The sequence below is a fragment of the Protopterus annectens genome, chromosome 2.part0 (genome assembly GCF_019279795.1).
Source record: "Protopterus annectens isolate FY-2018-M chromosome 2.part0, PAN1.0, whole genome shotgun sequence".
NCBI classification, from domain to species: domain Eukaryota; kingdom Metazoa; phylum Chordata; order Ceratodontiformes; family Protopteridae; genus Protopterus; species Protopterus annectens.
Window position 1 is genome coordinate 834,531,965 of NC_056728.1, and position 21,024 is coordinate 834,552,988.

The window sequence follows — 21,024 nt, forward strand, 5'->3', positions numbered from 1 at the left end:
CTTACATTATTTTTCATCAAGATAGGGTTTCTTTGAGGACTAACCCTACATTCATGCCTAAAGTGGTTTCTAAAGTGGCTTTAAACCAAACTATTCACCTACCAACTTTTTTCCCTAATCCTCAAAATAAGGGGGAGAGGATCTTGCATTCTTTGGACGTATTCAGGCAGCTTTGTTTTTACCTGGACAGAACCAAGGACATCAGGAAAACAGAACAACTGCTTGTTTCTTATGCAGCTAATTCTCAAGGCAAAACTATTTCAAAACAGACCATTTCTAAATTGATTGCTTATGGAGTCAGATTTTGTTACTCTCATCATGGAAAGCAAATTCCTGGTAAAATAAGGACACACTCTACCAGAGCTGCTGCTACTTCAGCTGCCTTTCTCAGGGGAGTCCCTACCAAAGATATTTTGGAAGCTGCAACTTGGAGTTCAGTGCATACTTTCTCTAAGCACAATAATCTCCCTCTTTACTCAAAATCTAGGGCAGGCTTCACCTCTGCAGTCTTGCAAGGTCTTTTAGCCGCCCATTCTGCTCTATAACCACCACCCTTTGTCTGCTCTATAACCACCACCCTTTCTCTCAGCTTTGGGATTCTACCCTACAGTGATGACTGCAACAGTGAAACACGATGAACATAGTACAGTTGTGTACACTTACCATAAATGTAGATGTTCGAGTGTCTTCACTGTTGCAGTCTGGGTTACCCTCCCTCCTGTCCCCTTTTATACTTTTTATTGGTTTGGTTCTCTGCCTTTTCCTTCTTCTGAGGTGTATTTGCTGCAGGGTATGGGGATTGTTGTATGTTATATTCTTGTGGTGTTCTGTTTTACATTTAGCCTTTATTTTTGGGCACCTGACATCTGGGGCAAGAAAAACTGGAGAACATGGTGTCGGCTGGGAGCTTTGTACCCCTGGAGCACTGACGTCAGGGAGGATGAGTTCACAGCCGACGCCGGACCCAGACTTTGAGATTCTGGCCGACTGAGAGCTGCCTGCTGGCAGGAAGAACCCTACAGTGATGACTGTAACAGTGAAGACACTCGAACATCTACATTTATGGTAAGTGTACACAACTGTACTTTTTAGAGATATCCAGATCACCTACCCTGTCATCCAGATCCTCCAAGAGCCTGTCAGAGGAAGATGTGGCGAGAGTAGTGCTTAGACTCCTGAAGTCATCTGCCTTGCCCAAATTGTTGCTGGCTCCGACCCAGTCGGATCCGGAGCCACCTGAGTCCATCTTCCCTGATGTCCTTCAAGAATGCAACTGGAGTCATAACATATGGGTTGTCCTGCCTCAGGCAGCCCTCGGTCGGCCGGATTCCAAAGTCCGGGTCTGACGTCGGCTGATGTCGCATTTCTCTCCAACGTCAGAGCGGCTGGAGTACATAAGCATCAGCCGACGCCATCTTCTTCAGTCTTTCTTGCCGCGTGGTGCTCGAAGCAGAAGCAGTTCGCAAGTGCCGGTCGGTCAGCTCCTGTATTCTTCGAATCCGAAGTCATCAAAAAAGCTAAGTACCCCGTTGGGGACCTTTTCTTGCCTCAGCTACCACCTCCAAAAACCCTTTGCCTTCCGACAGGGAAGCAAGGTCCTTAGAGAGATGGGGGAAGAAGGTCTGCACCTCCACTACTTTATCTATGAGAGCTCTCAATTGTCTCTTTCACATGTTTCAATATCAGGATTTCCTGTTAGATGGTTTACAGAAAAGATTGGCCTCCCCTGAACCTTTAGATAGGAAGTCTTTGCAGGAGGCTGTACACAATTCTCAGCAAGTTAGCAATCACTTTCTACAGTGTGGATATGATGCATTGGAAGCTTCATGTAGGGCAGCTATGATAGGGGCGGTCATTCGTAGACATGCATGGTTAAAAGATCAACCTTTACCAGATCATGTTAAGGCAAAACTTCTTGATGCACCCTTGGAAAAGAACAAGCTTTTTGGTGCTAATGCTAAAGATGTGTTAAAGTCCATTGAGGAAAAAGCCAAGTCAGTTCAGACAGTCAGAGATTTCCTCCAGGATGTCCTTCAAGAATGCAACTGCAGTCATAACATGTGGGTTGTCCTGCCTCAGGCAGCCCTCGGTCGGCCGGATTCCAAAGTCTGGGTCCGACGTCGGCTGATGTCGCATTTTTCTCCGATGTCAGAGCGGCTGGAGTACATAAGCATCAGCCGACGCCATTTTCTTCAGTCTTTCTTGCCGCGCGGTGCCCGAATCAGAAGCAGTTCGCAAGTGCCGGTCGGTCAGCTCCTGTATTCTATGATACCGAAGTCATCAAAAAAGCTAAGTACCCCGTTGGGGACCTTTTCTTGCCTCAGCCGATGTCAGAAATTACTGAAAAAGTTAACAATTGTCTTTCTTGTGGGAAACAAATACCTCATAAGGATTTCCACTCTTACTGCCTCCCTTGCCTGGGCCCAGACCACGACGTCTCAGCCTGTGTAGCCTGTGCTCGCTTCAACAAGCGCACTCTCAGGCGCCGGGCGGAGTTCGCTGAGGATTTTTTCGGCAATAATTTTGCTTACACCATGCCGTCGGATCTTCCGACATCGCAAACCCCCAAAAAGCGAAAAGACCGGGACCGACATCCTCGGCCCGCGTCTACCACCGACTCCACGCCAAAACCTAGTGCGAGTGCTCCGGTTCCCTCTGAGACTGTCTCTCCACCGCTCCGAACCGAAGACACCGTATTACCGACGACTCCGATTCCAGACATTACTCCGACGCCAGTTATTGATTTTCCTCCGGATACGGAAACCGAGGAAATGCCCGAGACCGTTACTGTAGACAAGGTCACTCCTGCACGTGGAGCTGCCAGGCCTCCAATGGCTATGTCTATTAAGGCCTACACTAGGGCTAAGGCAGCCAGCAAAACAAAGCATGTTACTTCTAAATCCTTACCTCAGCCGTCTCCGGAGACACAAATTATGTCCATGGCTGCTGATTTAATTTCCATGATTAGAGGTTGACAGGCCCATCCTGAGAGAGCATCCCAGCCTCCTCCTGATAAAAGGCCCCGGGTTGAACCCTCTGACCCTACTCCTTCAGATGAAGATTCTGAGGGCTCTGTCCACTCTGATAGCCAGGAAGAGCTCTTCCAGACCTATGAGGACTCGGATGCAGAAGATTCCATCCCTTCGGCCTCCCCTCCTGAGGATATTTCTTTTGGGGAAGTTCTGCACACCATGAGGGAACATTTCAAGTGGCAAGGTCAGGATTATTCTGATTCTAGGAAACGCCTGAGGACTTTCCTTAAGAAGCCTCAGCACAGGCCTTTAGCTATTCCTCCTGTACTTGATGTTCTGGATGATTTGTATTCTGACTCTAGTGCTACCTCTGATTCTCTTCCTCCTGCTCCAGCCAAGCCAGACAGGTATTATAGGGTCCCAGAAACTCATTCCCATTTATTCAGGGCCCATACTGCTGATTTGGAAACTATTTCACAGGGGCCTAAAGGAGTTTCAGCCTCCACCTCTAAAAATCCTTTGCCATCCAACAGGGAAGCGAGGTCATTAGAGAGATGGGGCAAAAAGGTTTACACATCCACTACCTTATCTATGAGAGCTTTAAATTGCCTTTTTCATATGTTACAATATCAGGATTATCTCTTAGAAGATTTACAAAAAACATTAGCTTCTCCTGATCCTTTAGACAGGAAGACTTTGCAGGAAGCTGTACATAACTCTCAGCAAGTAAGCAATCACTTTCTGCAGTGTGGATATGATGCACTGGAAGCTTCATGTAGGGCAGCTATGACAGGGGCAGTGATTCGTAGACATGCTTGGTTAAAAGATCAACCCCTACCAGATCATGTAAAAGCAAAACTTCTGGATGCACCTTTGGACAAGAACAAGCTTTTTGGTGCAAATTCTAAGGATGTGTTAAAGACCATTGAAGAAAAAGCAAAATCAGTTCAGACTGTGAAAGATTTCCTCCAGGTTCAACCCCCCAGATTCAGTAGGAATTGGCCTTCAAAAAACTGGTCCTTTCCTAATCCAGAAAAGTTTCAAAGGGGTAAGAACAGACGTGGCCGAGGAAGAGGCCAATACAGAGGCCCCTACAGGGGACGAAAATGGCAGCCAGGAAACCAAAGAAGTGACGCAGGGGTTTCACCTGCCCAAAAACCACAAACTCAATGACTTTCCTCTACTACCGCCTACCAGGGAACAACTAGAAGCTCCCTTGGGAGGGAAATTATCTCTGTTTGCAGAAAACTGGCACAGACTGACAAAGGACAAATGGATTTTGGACATTATAGACCGAGGGTACAGGTTTCATTTTCATACCTTACCAAGAAAACAAGGCATGCCAAACCTACCACAAAATCAGAGGGCAGAGGCTATCAAGCAAATCACTCTGCTGACTCTAATGAAAGCAATAGAAAGAGTTCCACAACAAGAACAAGACCAGGGGTTTTACTCCAGACTGTTCCTTGTTCCAAGAAAAGAATCTCAATGGAGACCAATACTGGACTTGTCCACATTAAACACCTTTCTCATAGTACCAAAGTTCAAAATGCTGACTCTGCAGCAACTCCTTCCCATGCTGGGCAAGGGGTCGTGGCTGATTACTCTGGACCTCAAGGAGGCATACCTGCATGTCCCTATCAGACACAGCTGCAGAAGATACCTCAGATTTCTTGCAGGGCCAGAGCATTATCAATTCTCAGCATTGCCATTTGGCTTATCTACTGCGTCCAGAGTATTTACAAAATGCCTGGCTTCAGTAATTGCTCATTGCAGGCTCCAGGGTATACAAATTTACCTGTACCTGGACGACTGCCTCATACAAGTGGACGACAAATTGATGTTGACAAAAAACCTGGATTATGTCATACGATTACTTCAAGCTCTGGGATACACAGTCAACTTCCAAAAGTCAAGACTGCAGCCATCCCAGCAAATAATCTTCTTAGGAGCCAAACTAGACACAGCCTCTCAGATGGCTTACCTGACAGAAGACAAGCAAGAGAAGTTAACTCATTACTTCAAAGGTTTAGAAAAACTCACCCAGATGACTGCAAGGAGATTCCTACAGGCCCTGGGTTACATGGCATCCTGCATTCTACTGGTTCCATTAGCAAAACTACACATGAGAAAGCTTCACTGGTACCTAAAAAACATTTGGTCTCAACACAGCAACAACTTGGAGACAATCATACCACTCATTCCATGCCTACAAAAGGAATTCCTATGGTGGGCCTCGGTGAGCCAGGAAAACACAGGTATGTCATTCAAAAAACCACAGATAACACAGACCATGACTACAGATGCCTCAGACCTTGGATGGGGGGCGCACATGGAAGGCAGGTGTATACAAGGACAATGGTCTCCAAAGGAAACACATCTGCATATAAACCAAAAGGAAATGCTGGCAGTAATGCATGCCATCGAGGCTTTTCAACACCAACTCCAGCAAGTCCATTTAATGATACAGACAGACACCACCACTGTGATGTGGTACATAAACAAGCAGGGGGGCACCCACTCTTACCCCCTTTGCAGACTGACAATGCAGCTTTGGGAGAAATCACTGAGCCTAAACATCCAGTTACAATCCCAGTTTGTTCCAGGAAAAGACAATGTGTTGGCGGACAGTCTAAGCAGGAATTTCACAGATCCACACGAGTGGAGGTTACATCCGAAGGCCTACAGACAACTCACTTCGACATGGGGCAAGCCAGAAGTGGACCTCTTTGCCTCTCACCTCAACCATCTTCTACCAAAATTTTGCACAAGGACATACCATCCAAAAGCTTGGAAAATAGATGCCCTTTCATTCAACTGGAACTCCCTAGCAATCTATGCATTTCCACCTCTGCCACTGATGACCTCAGTATTACTAAAGATCAAAGCAGAGAAGCCCAAGGGAATCATAATGGCTCCGGATTGGCCAAGACAACACTGGTACCCACTACTACGGAGCATATGTCACACCAGGAGGTGGGCTCTCCCCCAGTGGCCTCTACTTTTGACTCAACACAATTTCGAAATACTGCATCCAAATCTTCAGACACTGCAGCTAACAGCCTGGGAGATCCCATAAATAGCTTCAGCTTATCTCTCTCCAAGGAAGTTCAATGGATACTAACAGAGGCTCGAAGACCATCCACCAGAAAGGTTTACTTAGCAAAGTGGAAAAGATTCAGCAATTGGAATACCAGCAAGGGACATGATGCATCATTGTTGAACATCCCACTCATCTTGGAATATTTGACAGATATGTTAAAGAACGGCCTCTCATATTCTTCCATAAAGATACATGCATCTGCTATTTCAGCTAGATACAACACTGATCCTCCTATTTTCTCTCACCCCTTACTAAGACAATTCCTCAGGGGAATCAAGAACATTAAGCCACCAAGAAAGGCCCCAGTGCCAGCCTGGGACCTCAATTTTGTCTTAGAAAAACTGACTCTACCTCCATTTGAGCCAGCAGCTTCAGTTGACTTGCAATTTCTCTCATGGAAGACAGCTTTCCTGTTGGCAATTACCTCAGCAAGAAGGGTTTCGGAGCTACAGGCCCTAATGGCAATACCACCCTTTATTATTTTTCATAGAGACAGGGTTTCATTAAGGACCAACCCTACTTTTATGCCAAAGGTGGTATCTAGGGTTTCTCTAAACCAAGCCATTCATCTGCCTGCTTTCTTCCCCAATCCTGAGAATAAGGGGGAAAGACTGTTGCATACCTTGGACATTCACAGACAACTTCGATACTACCTGGACAGAACCAAGGCCAGTAGGAAGTCTGAACAACTTTTTGTAGCTTACGCCCCTGCAGTCCAAGGAAAAGTAATTTCAAAACAGACTATTTCTAAATGGATTGGACATTGCATCAGATTCTGTTATTCCTTTCATGGAAAGACTGTTCCAACCAATGTCAGACCACATTCCACCAGAGCTACAGCCACTACAGCATTCTTAAGAGGGGTGCCTACCAAGGACATTCTAGAAGCTGCTACATGGAGCTCCGTGCATACATTCTCCAAACACTACAATCTCCCTCTATACTCCAGATCCAGAGCAGGCTTTGCTTCGGCAGTCCTGCAGGGTTTGATTGCCACACCATCTCTTTCCTAGAGCATACCTCCTCCCCCAGCTAAGCTATGGTATTCTACCCACATGTTATGACTGCAGTTGCATTCTTGAAGGACATAGTACAGTTTTGTACCTACGTAAATGTAGATGTCCGAGAGACATGCAACTGCAGTCGGATTTTCCCTCCCTCCATACCCCTCTATGCCTAGGGTCCACTCCTATCCCTGTTACTCTTAGCTGGGGATATCTGTTATGGTGTATTTGTTTTATTGCTCATTTATTTGTTTGGAATCCTGTTTTTGTCTTCCAATTTGATTATAGCCTTCCTTGGAGGGCACCTGGCATCTGGGGCAATAAACACTGAAGAAAATGGCGTTGGCTGATGCTTATGTACTCCAGCCGCTCTGACGTCGGAGAAAAATGCGACATCAGCCGACGTCGGACCCAGACTTTGGAATCCGGCCGACCGAGGGCTGCCTGAGGCAGGACAACCCACATGTTATGACTGCAGTTGCATGTCTCTCGGACATCTACATTTATGGTAGGTACAAAACTGTACTTTCAGCCACCTAGATTCAGCAGGAACTGGCCGTCTAAAAACTGGTCCTTTCCTAATCCTGAAAGATTTCAAAGGGGCAAAAACAGGCATGCCCGAGGAAGAGGCCAATACAGAGGATCCTACAGGGGCCGACAATGGCAACCAGCAAACCAAAGAAGTGACACAGGGGTTTCTCCCGCCCCACAGGGAAATTCTCAATTACTTTCCTCTAGGTCCGCTGACCAAGGAGCAAGCAGAAGCTCCTTTGGGCGGAAAATTATCTCTGTTTACAAGAAATTGGCACAAACTGACAAAGGACAAATGGATTTTGGACATTATAGACCACGGCTACAGGTTCCATTTTCATACCTTGCCAAGAAAACTGGGCATGCCAAACCTGCCACAAAACCAGAGGGCAGAGGCTATCAAGCAAATTTCTCTGCTTGCTCAGATCAAAGCAATAGAAAAAGTACCACAACAAGAACAAGGTCAGGGGTTTTACTCAAGACTGTTCCTTGTTCCAAGAAAAGAAACTCAATGGAGACCAATACTGGACTTGTCCGCTTTAAACACTTTTCTCATAGTACCAAAGTTCAAAATGCTGACTCTACAGCAACTCCTTCCCATGCTGGGCAAGGGGTCTTGGCTGATTACTCTGGACCTTAAGGAGGCATACCTGCATGTCCCTATCAGACACAGCTTAAGAAGATACCTCAGATTTCTTGCAGGGCCAGAGCATTATCAATTCTCAGCATTGCCATTTGGCTTATCTACTGCGCCCAGAGTATTCACGAAATGCCTGGCTTCAGTAATTGCTCATTGCAGGCTCCAGGGGATTCAAATATACCCGTACCTGGACGATTGCCTCAGCGGACGACAAACTAACTTTGACAAAAAAACCTGAATTATGTCATACATTTGCTACAGGCTCTGCGATACACAGTCAACTTTCAAAAGTCAAGACTTCAGCCATCCCAGCAAATTACCTTCTTAGGGGCCAAACTAGACACATCCTCTCAAATGGCTTACCTGACAGAAGACAAGCAAAAGAAGTTAACTCTTTACTTCAAAACTTTAGCAAAGCTCACCCAGATGACTGCAAGGAGATTCCTACAGGCCCTGGGTTACATGGCATCCTGCATTCTCCTGGTTCCTCTAGCAAGACTACACATGAGAAAGCTTCAATGGTACCTAAAAAGCTTATGGTCTCAACACAGCAACAACCTAGAAGCAACCATACCACTCATTCCATGTCTTCAAAAGGAATTTCTATGGTGGGCCTCAGTAAGCCAGTCAAACACGGGTATGTCATTCAAAAAACCTCAGATAACACAGACCATGACCACAGATGCCTCAGACCTTGGATGGGGGGCGCACATGGAGGGCAGATGTATTCAAGGACAATGGTCTCCAAAGGAAACACATCTACACATCATCCAAAAAGAAATGCTGGCAGTAATGCATGCCATCGAGGCCTTTGGACAACAACAACTACAACCAGGCCACCTACTAATACGGACAGACAACACCACTGTGATGTGGTACATAAACAAGCAGGGGGGCACTCATTCTTACCCCCTTTGCAGACTGACAATGAATCTTTGGGAAAAATCACTGAGCCTAAACATACAGTTGCAATCCCAGTTTGTTCCAGGCAAAGACAATGTTCTGGCGGACAGTCTAAGCAGGAATTTCCTAGACCCCCACGAATGGAGGTTACATCCAGAAATCTTTATACGACTCACTTCGACATGGGGCAGGCCGGACATAGACCTATTTGCCTCCCACCTCAATCATCAAATACAAAAATTTTGTTCAAGGACATATCATCCAAAAGCATGGAAAATAGATGCTCTCTCATTCAACTGGAGCTCCCTAAAAATCTATGCTTTTCCACCTCTGCCACTGATGACTACAGTGTTACTAAAGATCAAAGCAGAGCAGCCCAAGGGGATCCTAATAGCTCCAGACTGACCAAGACAGCACTGGTACCCACTACTACAGAGCATATGTCACAACAAAACGTGGGCCCTCCCTCAATGGCCCCAACTTTTGACTCAACACAACTTCGGGACAGTTCATCCCAACATCCAGATGCTACAGCTAACAGCTTGGGAGATCCCATGAATAACATCAACCTACCTCTTTCCAAAGAAGTTCAGCGGATACTGACAGAAGCCCGCCGACCATCCACCAGAAAGGTTTACTCAGCCAAATGGAAGAGATTCAGCATTTGGAATACCACCAAGGGCCATGATGCATCACTTTTGAGCATCCCACTCATCCTGGAATATTTGGCAGATATGCTACATAATGGACTCTCATACTCCTCTATAAAAATACATGCTTCAGCTATCTCAGCTAGATACAACACTGATCCACCTGTGTTTTCACATCCTTTGTTAAGGCAATTTCTTAGAGGAATCAAGAATATAAAACCCCCAAGAAAGGCACCAGTACCAGCTTGGGACCTCAACTTTGTCCTAGAAAAATTGACTCTACCTCCTTTTGAGCCAGCAGCTTCTGTGGATTTACAATTTCTTTCCTGGAAGACAGCATTCCTGTTGGCCATTACCTCAGCAAGAAGGGTTTCGGAATTACAGGCCCTAATGGCAATACCACCGTTCATAACTTTTCATAGAGACAGGGTCTCCTTACGAACCAACCCTACCTTTCTACCAAAAGTGGTATCTAGAGTTTCTTTAAATCAAGCAATTGACCTACCTACTTTCTTTCCCAATCCTGAGAACAAAGGGGAAAGACTGTTACATACCTTAGACATACACAGGCAACTTCGCTACTACCTAGACAGAACCAAGACCAGTAGGAAGTCTGATCAGTTTTTTGTAGCTTATGCCCCTGCAGTACAAGGAAAAGCAATTTCAAAACGGACAATTTCAAAATGGATTGGACATTGCATCAGATTCTGTTATTCCTTCCATGGAAAGAGTGTGCCAGCCAATGTCAGACCGCACTCCACCAGAGCTACAGCCACCTCTACAGCATTCTTAAGAGGGGTGCCTACAAAAGACATTCTAGAAGCTGCTACATGGAGCTTCGTGCATACATTTTCCAAACACTACAACCTTCCTCTGTATTCCAGATCCAGAGCAGGCTTTGCTTCTGCAGTCCTCCAGGGATTGATAGCTACACCATCCTTTTCTTAGAGCATTCCACCTCCCCCAGCTAAGCTATGGTATTCAACCCATATGTTATGACTGCAGTTGCATTCTTGAAGGACATAGTACAGATGTCCTTCAAGGATGCATCTGCAATCCTAACATATGGGTTGTCCTGGCCTCAGGCAGCCCTTCGGTCGGCCGGATTCCAAAGTCTGGGTCTGGCCTCGGCTGGTGTCGCACTTCACCCGACGTCATAGCTGCAGTTCTTCGGGTATAAAGGCATCAGCCGACGCCATTTTCCCCCGTCTTTCTTGCCGCGTGGCGTCCGAAGCAGAAGCTGTTCGCAAGTGCCGGTCGGTCAGATCCAGAGATTCCTACTACCGAAGACTTCTAAAAAGCTAAGTACCCCGTTGGGGACTCTTTCTTGCCTCAGCCGATGTCAGAAAAAGTGAATAACTGTTTAACTTGTGGGAAACAAATACCTCATAAAGACTTCCACTCTTACTGCCTACCTTGTTTAGGCCCAGACCACGACGTAGCAGCTTGTTTAGCCTGTGCTTCCTTCAACCGACGGACGCTTAAACGTCGGTCGGAGTTTGCCGAGGAGTTTTTCGGCTCTGCTTTTGCTTATATCATGCCGTCGGAGACTCCGACTTCACATTTAGCTAAAAAACGTAAGGAAAAGGACCGACACTCGCGGTCCGCGGTTTCGGCCGAAACCGCGGTTAGGCCAACCACGAGTGTCTCGGTTTCAGCTGAAACCGAGTCTGCGGATGTCCTTCAAGGATGCATCTGCAAGCATGCCTCCTTCTACCGAGGCCTCTTCCAGCATGGCTGAATCTGCTAGTGAAATTCCTGCTCTTACAGTTTCTCAGGATTTATCAGATACTATTCCCCTAGATGTATCTACTCCTGCACGTGGAGCTGCTAGGCCCCCTGCATCCATGTCAATTAAGGCCTTTGCCAGGGCTAAAGCAGCTAAATCTTCCAAGGCCGTGCCTACTAAAGCCCCCTCTCACAGGCCTAGCTCTAGTACTCAAATGCTTAGTCTAGCAGAGGATCTCATTTCTTTGATCAGGGGATCCCAGTCTCACCCTGATAGGGCCTCTCAACCCCTTCCAGAGAAGAGGCCTAGAGCAGAACTCCCTGAGCCAGTTTCTACTGATTACTCCTCAGATGAATCAGAAAATACAAACCCTCCTGAGGGCCCTTATTCTCCATATGAGGACTCTGATGCAGAAAACTCCATTCCTTCTGCCTCTCCTCCTGAGGAATTTTCCTTTGGGGAAACCTTGCATGCTATGAGGGAACAATTTCAATGGCAGGGTCAGGATTTCTCAGACTCTAGGAAAAGGCTTAGAACTTTTTTGCATTTGCCACAGCATAGGCCTTTAGCCATTCCTCCAGTACTTACAGTTGTGGATGATGCATTTAATGATGCTTGCACTGCTCTTGATTCACTCCCTCCGGCCCCTGCTAAGCCCGACAGATACTACAGGGTTCCGGACACACATAATCACTTGTATAAGGCTCCTTTTGCAGATCCTGAAACTATTTCACAGGGCCCCAAAACTGTAGCAGCTACCTCTGCCAAAAACCCACTCCCCTCTGAAAGGGAATCTAGGGCCTTGGAGAGATGGGGTAAAAAAGTTTATACTTCTGCAACTCTTTCGGCTAGGGCCTTAAACTGTCAATTCCACATGATTCAGTATCAGGAATTTATGTTAGATCAGTTATCTAAAAAGCTGTCCTCTCCTGAACCTTTAGACCGAAAGTCTCTTCAGGAAATGGTACATAACATACAGCAGGTCAGTAATCATTCCTTAAAATGCGGCTATGATGCACTGGAGGCCTCCTTTAGATCAGCTATGACTGGTACAGTGATCAGAAGGCATGCATGGTTAAAAGAGCAGTCCTTACCAGACCATGTAAAATCAAAGCTCCTAGATGCTCCCATGGATAAACACAAATTGTTTGGCTCTCCTGCACAGCAAGTGCTTAAGAAGGTGGAAGAGAAAGCAAAATCTGTCCAGACAGTCAAGGATTTCTTACAGGTCCAGCCTCCAAGGTTTAGTAGGAACTGGCCTTCCAAGAACTGGTCCTTTCCAGACACCAACAGAGCACACAGAGGCAGGAATAGGCGCACAAGAGGCAGAGGTCAATCCAGAGGTGCCTACAGAGGACGCCAGTGGCAGCCTAACAACCAGCGAAGTACTGCTGCAGACCCAGCCACTACCACTTCCACAGGACAATCACAGTGACTTGGCTCTGAAGCCGCCTACCAGGGAACAACTAGAAGCACCCTTAGGCGGAAAGCTAGCCTTATTTTCAGTAAACTGGCATTGCACTACAGGAGACAAATGGATTTTACAGACAATAGACAAAGGTTACAGGTTTCACTTCCATACTCTACCAAGGAAGAGAGGAATGCCAAACCTACCTCCAAATCAAATGGAAAATGCTCTAGAACAAAAAGACAACTTAAAAAGGATGAGAGCTATAGAAAAGGTACCATCTATGGAACAAGGGCAAGGATTTTACTCCAGACTTTTCCTGGTGCCAAGGAAGGAAAATCAATGGAGACCTATTCTAGACCTGTCCGCACTGAACACATACCTCATTGTCCCAAAATTCAAAATGCTGACTCTACAGCAGCTTCTTCCCATGCTGGGCAAGGAGTCTTGGCTGGTAACTCTAGATCTCAAGGAGGCATACCTGCACGTCCCCATACGACCAAATTGCAGAAGATACCTCAGATTTCTTGCAGGATCAGAGTATTATCAATTCTCAGCATTGCCTTTTGGCTTATCTACTGCGCCCAGAGTATTCACAAAATGCCTGGCATCAGTAATTGCTCATTGCAGGCTTCAGGGAATTCAAATTTATCCATACCTGGATGACTGCCTGATACAAGCGGACAGCAAGATCAAATTAACAAAAGATTTGGAAAAGGTTATTCACCTATTGCAAGCCCTGGGATACACAGTCAACATAAAAAAGTCAAGGCTGATACCATCCCAAAGGATAACATTCTTGGGTGCAGAACTGGACACATCAAATCAAATGGCATTTCTCACAGCAGAAAAACAAAAGCAACTACCACTCTATTTCAGGGCATTAACAACGCAGAACCAGCTTACAGCAAGAAAAGTCCTGCAAGCCCTGGGTTACATGGCATCCTGCATAATATTGATTCCACATGCCAGACTACATATGAGGAAGTTGCAATGGTATCTAAGGAATTTATGGTCTCAGCACAAGCGCAGCCTAGAAACCCAAATTCCAATAATTCCATGCCTGAAGCAAGAATTCCTGTGGTGGGCTCAGGCCTGTCAGTTGAACAAAGGACTGCCTTTCCACAGCCCTCACCCAAGCCAGACTATCACCACGGACGCCTCAGACCTCGGTTGGGGGGCGCACATGGTAGACAAGTGTATACAAGGCCTATGGACGCAAGACCAGCTGAACCTACACATAAATCAAAAAGAGATGCTGGCAGTGAAACAGGCAATTCAGACATTCAGACCGTTTCTTCAACAAGGCTATTTGCTGATAAGGACGGACAACACCACAGTTATGTGGTATATCAACAAACAGGGAGGCACACATTCATATCCTCTATGCCGGATGGCAATGGACCTGTGGAATGTGGCCCTGAACCTCAACATTCAGCTCAAGGCCATATTTGTGCCAGGAAAAGAAAATATACTAGCAGACACCTTAAGCAGAACTACCACGGATGCCCACGAATGGATGCTGCATCCAGACATCTTCAAATCCATTACAAAGAAATGGGGGCTACCAGAAATAGACCTGTTCGCCTCCCCACACAACCACCAATTGAGAAAATTCTGCACAAGGACATACCACCCACTTGCTTGGAAGGTGGACTCCCTATCCTTCAGTTGGGAAAACCTAACAGCATATGCATTCCCACCTCTTCCTTTGATGCACAAAGTACTACTGAAGATCAAAGAAGATCACCCAAGGATCATCCTGATAGCTCCAGACTGGCCGAGGCAGCATTGGTACCCGCTACTGAGGAGTATGTCTCGGGCACACGCATGGCCTCTACCTCTAGTTCCTTTACTGCTAACACAGAACAACTTCAAGATCCTGCATCCAAACTTGAAAACACTGCAGCTAGCTGCTTGGAATCTTACGTAAAACAAAATAACCCAGATTTATCTCAGAGGGTTAAAGACATTATCCTGGAGGCTCGCAGACCCTCCACAAGGAAAACTTATTCAGCAAAATGGAAAAGATAGCTCATTTGGAGTGCAGCAAAAGGAGAAAATGTATCATTGGCAAACATAGCTAACATCCTGGAATATTTAGCAGAACTTTTCCACAATGGCCTGTCTTACTCCTCCATTAAGATTCATGCATCAGCAATTTCAGCAGAATACAACATGGATCCTCCAGTCTTCTCTCATCCTCTACTCAGGCAGTTTCTGAGAGGAATTAAAAATGTAAAGCCTCCAAGGAAGCCACCTTTGCCTACATGGGACCTGAACTTTGTGCTAGAGAAGTTAACACTTCCCTTTTTTGAACCAGCAGCAACAGCAGAATTACAGTTCTTATCTTGGAAAACTGCTTTCCTGCTTGCAATCATAGGTTCATAGGTTCATACTAGGCTATCTGCCCGAGGGCATTTATAAGCCTAGCCCATCGTTTTGTGGCTTACGCCACCCCTTTAGTATGGGGAACTATACCCATTATTTTGCTGTGCCTCTGTCGAGCAGTGACACTGAGGTAATTCCTGGGGTATATCTGTGATCTCCCATCCATTGGTCAAGATTTCTCTTGAACAAGGCCAGCGAGGTGCTCTGCCTCACATGTACCGGGATTTTGTTCCACAGCATAGGGAGTCTTTGGGTGATGAATCTATCCCTCCAGCACGTCCTATTAATAGCCGCCCTTGTGGCTCTGATGGATCTAGATTTTTTGAGGTGAAGCATATTCATCAAATCTGGGTTTGACATGGCCTTGTATGTTAGGCAAAGGTCACCTCTGAGCAAGTGCGACTGAATAGAGCTGGAGTTCTTTCAGTCGGGCAGCATAGGACAGATTTTGAGACCCTTTATCCTTTTGGTGAGGAACTTTTGTGGCCTCTCCAGCTGCTGCAAGTGTCGGGTCAGATACATTCCGAATGGGGCATTGTACTCAATCATTGGTCCGATGAGTGATGAGTAAAGGGAGACTATGACCTCCCTTGATCTAGATGAGAATCCCTTCATGATAAGGTGGGCAATGTAGAAGGACTTCCTAACTACTTTAGCTACATGGGTGTCGAATGACAGACTACTATCAACCTGGGTCCCCAGGTCCCTGATAACTTCTTCTGTGCTCAGTGGATTGCCACCTATTTGGTAGCTAGGGGTAACCTTGTTTTTCCCGAAGGGTATGACTATGCATTTTTTGGCATTTAACTTTAAGCCGTGGCTCTGGCACCAGTTATCCGTTTCTGTGAGACCCTTCTGAAGGATATCTGTGTCAGATGTGTTTTCTACTATGGCCCAGTTTGCAGTCATCTGCAAACTTTGTCAGCCATAACCCTCCTGTGTTTGCTTGTACTTTGGAAAAGTAGATGCCAAACAAGAGTGGGCCCAGGACTGAGCCCTGTGGGACACCACTTGTGACAGGCTTTGAGTCTGACATGGCGCCAGCAACTCTGACCCTGTGGGTTCTGTCACTCAGCCAGTTTGCAACCCATCTTGTGATGTATGGGTTAACATTTAAGCTGATGAGTTTTTCAATGATACCCGAGTGGGGTATTGTATCGAAGGCCTTAGCCAGATCGAGGTAGGCTGTATGGACTGCCTTTCCCTCATCAATGGCTTTGGTGACTGTTTCAAAAAGTCAACCAAGTTTAAAAGGCATGATCTGCCTTTGACAAAGCCAAACTGGGTTGGATCCAAAGTCTGCAAATTCCTATGTCTTTATTTATGAGGTCCATTATGATCCTCTCCATGGCTTTGCAGATAAGGCTTGTCAAGCTAATGGGCGGTAATTTCCAGGGTCTGTGGAGGCACCGCCTTTGTGAAGTGGGACCACAGTTGCAGTGCGCCACTCCTGGTGCGTATCCAGAGGTAAGACTTTGATTAAACAGCTGTCGTAGCTGTGGGTTTAATTCCTCATTGAGTTAGGAGCACACAGCCGGGGACACCATCGGGTCCCATGGATGCTGTGTTTTTGCTTTGGAGAGAGCAGTTCTCACTTGGGCTGGAGATGTTTGGGGGCTGCACTCATTTGGTATAGATATCTCTCCTTTTTGGGGAGAAGTTTGCACTGAACCTGTCAGCCAGTATGTTGGCAATGTCTGTAGGATCAGTAATCTTCACATCATTTTGAACTAGTTCTGAGCATATCTGGGAGTTTCCTCCTAGGTTTCTAACATAGCTAAAGAAGGCCTTATGATTGTCTTTTGAGTCTTTAGCTATTTTTCTCTCGAAATTTGCTTTGGATGATTTTATGAGAGCTCTTAGTTTTACTTATAGTGATCAAGGGTGTCTTACCTTTTAAGGATTTTGCTCTATCTTGTAGTAGCTTCCTCCTTTTGTTGTAGAGTTTGTTTATGGCTGGGGTCCACCAGACTGGACGCTTGCCTTTGGTACAAAAGAGTCTTTGTTTTGCTTGGGATTGCCTTATCCATGCAGTCCTGCAGGTGCTGGTAGAAGGCGTTTGTAAGTGATTCAGCGGCTTGAGTATTGTTTTCCGCCGGCTCAGGGGCCTGAAAGGAGACCACACTAGTCTTTAGAAGTGTGAAGTCGGCTTTTGAGAAGTTCTTTACTGTGGTCTTTTTTATTTCAGGTGGGGTGGGATGAGGACCTCCAGCGAGATTAGTTTGTGATCTGATCTCACCAGTGAGGGGTATACTTCCGGTGTTGAACATTGTGCTCCCATGTTCGTGATGATGAGATCAAGTATGTTATCTCCTCTTGTGGGGATGGTGACTAGTTGTTCCATGGCATTTGAGTTTATGAATTCCAGGAACTTTTGGGCTAGGGTGTTTGGGCTTGAGTAGTGTTCCCAGTCTATATTAGGGTAATTGAAGTCACCTAGTATGATGGTGTTTGGTGATACATTTATCCTCTAGTGTTTTCAGGAAGGCCATGTGAGTTTCCTGAGTTTGTGAGGGTGGCCTGTAACATGCTACAATTTGCAGAGCAGTCTTGCCTATGGTTAATTGCACCTGGATGGTCTCCGATGCATCGTGCGTTGCCACCAGTCTTGAGGTGTGGGTGTCCTTGATGAATATGGATACCCCCCTTCCTTTCTTGGTATTGTCCGGATTTTGGGGCGGGAACGCATGATATGAGGTAAAACCTGATAGCGCTGGGGTGCTCTCAGGAGCCTTGAACCAGGTTTCTGTCACAGCACAGACATCGATGTTCTCCATACTGAGAAGGGCCTCGAGTGCGTGCATTTTGAGATTTAGACTTCTGGCATTGAGCAGCATTACCCTTAGTTTTTCCTTTTTGTGTTCTAGGGTGGTAGGTTTAGAATTTGAGCCTTGCCTAAAAAGGCACTATGGGGTGGCAAGAGCCTTTGCCAATATCCGAATCCCAGGGGTGACAGGTGCAAGCCGACCCTTGCTATGCAGCGTGGCTTGTCCAGCATGTCATCCCAGGCAGACAGATACTGGATCCCCTTTGAATGACACCAGTGTTTAAGCCAATTGTTAAAGCTGATCATCTTATCTCTGTATTGTGGCATCATTCTTGGTGAAGGTAGGATACTGCTCAAGGTCAGGGTCATACCTGCCTGGGCTACATAATCAGAGAGCTCCTCAATGTCTCTTTTCATGTAGTCCAAGGAGGTGCGTCTCAGGTCGTTTACACCAGCGTGGACAATGACTGAGTCATATTTGTACCTGCTGTTGAGAGACCTGAGTGCTTGCGTTATGTGGCGGATTCTAGCGCCCGACAGGCAGCTTACTGTGACCTTCTCCTTACTCAGTCTGGTGAGCGGGACATCAGTGTGTCTGACTATGGAGTCACCAATGACTAGTGTGTCTGGCATTGTGTTTGGCCTTAAGGGCTGTGACTGTTTGACACTCTGACTGTGAGGTCTATGTGTTGGGGCTGTTGTGTTCTGAGGTGGTGGTTGTTTGGGTGTCTGCTTTGGTGGCCTCTGCTGTTTTGGTAGATTTTTGATCAGAGCCTCCAGTATGTCTTTGTGTGTTTATGTGTATGATTTGAGGTTGTAATGGTACTATGTGAGACTGGGTCTATAGTGTGTGTGGTAACCTTCTCCTCCTGTCTGGTCTTGCCAGTCCTATGTTGAGAGAGCTCAGCCTCCAGTTTGGCCGTATAGTTGCATCTCTCGCATGTATTTGTGTTTTGTGGGAGGAGGAGAGGGTTGTCTGTGTACATGAGGCAATTGAAACATTGCCTCAATATTCCCAGGTTCACCAGCTGAGCAGGAGAGGACACTAGCAACTGATCCCTCGACATGCTAGAAGGGTAAACGAAAAACTTTAAAAAAAGATTCCGGGGGACGTGGGTGACCGAGAAATGGGTCAGCAAGAAGGGTTTCTGAATTACAGGCATTAATGGCAGTACAGCCCTTCCTTATCTTCCATCAGGATAGAGTGTCCTTGAGAACAAACCCTACTTTTATGCCAAAGGTGGTCTCCAGGGTATCATTGAACCAAGCAATCCACCTACCAACATTCTTCCCCAACCCACAGAACAGGGGGGAAAGACTACTGCATACCTTGGATGTGCACAGGCAATTGCGCTACTACCTGGACAGAACCAAGAACAATAGAAAAACTGACCAGCTTCTGGTAGCATATGCAACAGGAATGGAAGGAAAAGCAATTTCAAAACAGACAATCTCAAAATGGATAGGAAATTGCATTAGATTTTGTTACTCTTTTCATGGAAAGACAACTCCAGAAAACATCAGACCTCACTCCACAAGGGCTACAGCCACTACTACAGCTTTCTTCACGGGAGTGGCTACCAAAGACATTTTAGAGGCGGCTACTTGGAGCTCCGTGCATACATTTGCCAAGCATTATAATCTACCTTTATACTCCAGATCCCAAGCAGGTTTTGCCACTGCTGTTTTGCAAGGGATCTTAACTACACCATAATCTTCTTAGTGCCTCCTCCCCCAGTTTGGCTATGGTATTCTACCCATATGTTAGGACTGCAGATGCATCCTTGAAGGACATAGTACAGTTTTGTACCTACCATAAATGTAGATGTCCGAGAGGTATGCATCTGCAGTCAGGATTACCCACCCCCCTTCCCCTCTGTGGTACTCCTAGGGTATTTGCCCATCTTGTAGCTGGCTGGGGGAATCTATTAGGGTGTATTTGTTTGTATATATGTATATACATGTTTATTTTTGTTGCTCTCTACTGTTTGGAATCATTTGCATTTATCCAAATTTAGCCTTCCTAGAGGGCATCTGGCATCTGGGGCAAGAAACACTGAGGAAAATGGCATCGGCTGATGCCTTTATACCCGAAGAACTGCAGCTATGACATCGGGTGAAGTGCAACACCAGCCGAGGCCAGACCCAGACTTTGGAATCCGGCCGACCGAAGGGCTGCCTGAGGCAGGACAACCCATATGTTAGGACTGCAGATGCATACCTCTCGGACATCTACATTTATGGTAGGTACAAAACTGTACTTTTTGTACCTACCATAAATGTAGATGTCCGATAGATATGCAACTGCAGTCGGGTTTTCCCTCCCTCCTTCCCCTCTATGCCTTGGGTCCACTCTTCTCCCTGTTATCCTTAGCTGGGGATATCTGTTATGGTGTATCTGTTTATTGCTTATTTATTTGTCTGGAAACCTGTTTTATCTTCCAATTTGATTACAGCCTTCCTTGGAGGGCACCTGGCATCTGGGGCAAGAAACACTGAAGAAGATGGCGTCGGCTGATGCTTATGTACTCCAGCCGCTCTGACGTCGGAGAGAAATGCGACATCAGCCGACGTCGGACCCAGACTTTGGAATCCGGCCGACCGAGGGCTGCCTGAGGCAGGACAACCCATATGTTATGACTGCAGTTGCATATCTATCGGACATCTACATTTATGGTAGGTACAAAACTGTACTTTGTGGTTCATCCTGCGAGCTGAGTCAGACCTTCAGAGTTTGAGTTTTCGGTGCCATTTGTGGAACCCTTGGTTCCAGCTCCCCTCGTGGCTGTCTCGGAGCAGAGTTCCGCTCTGACGCCGTCGGTGTCTAGGTGCCAAAGCTCACCGGTCGGCCCCGACAGTCACTGGGACCCGAACCTCCTGGGTTCCGAGTCTCCCACTCGGTGCGTCGGCTAGGGTGAGCTCGACT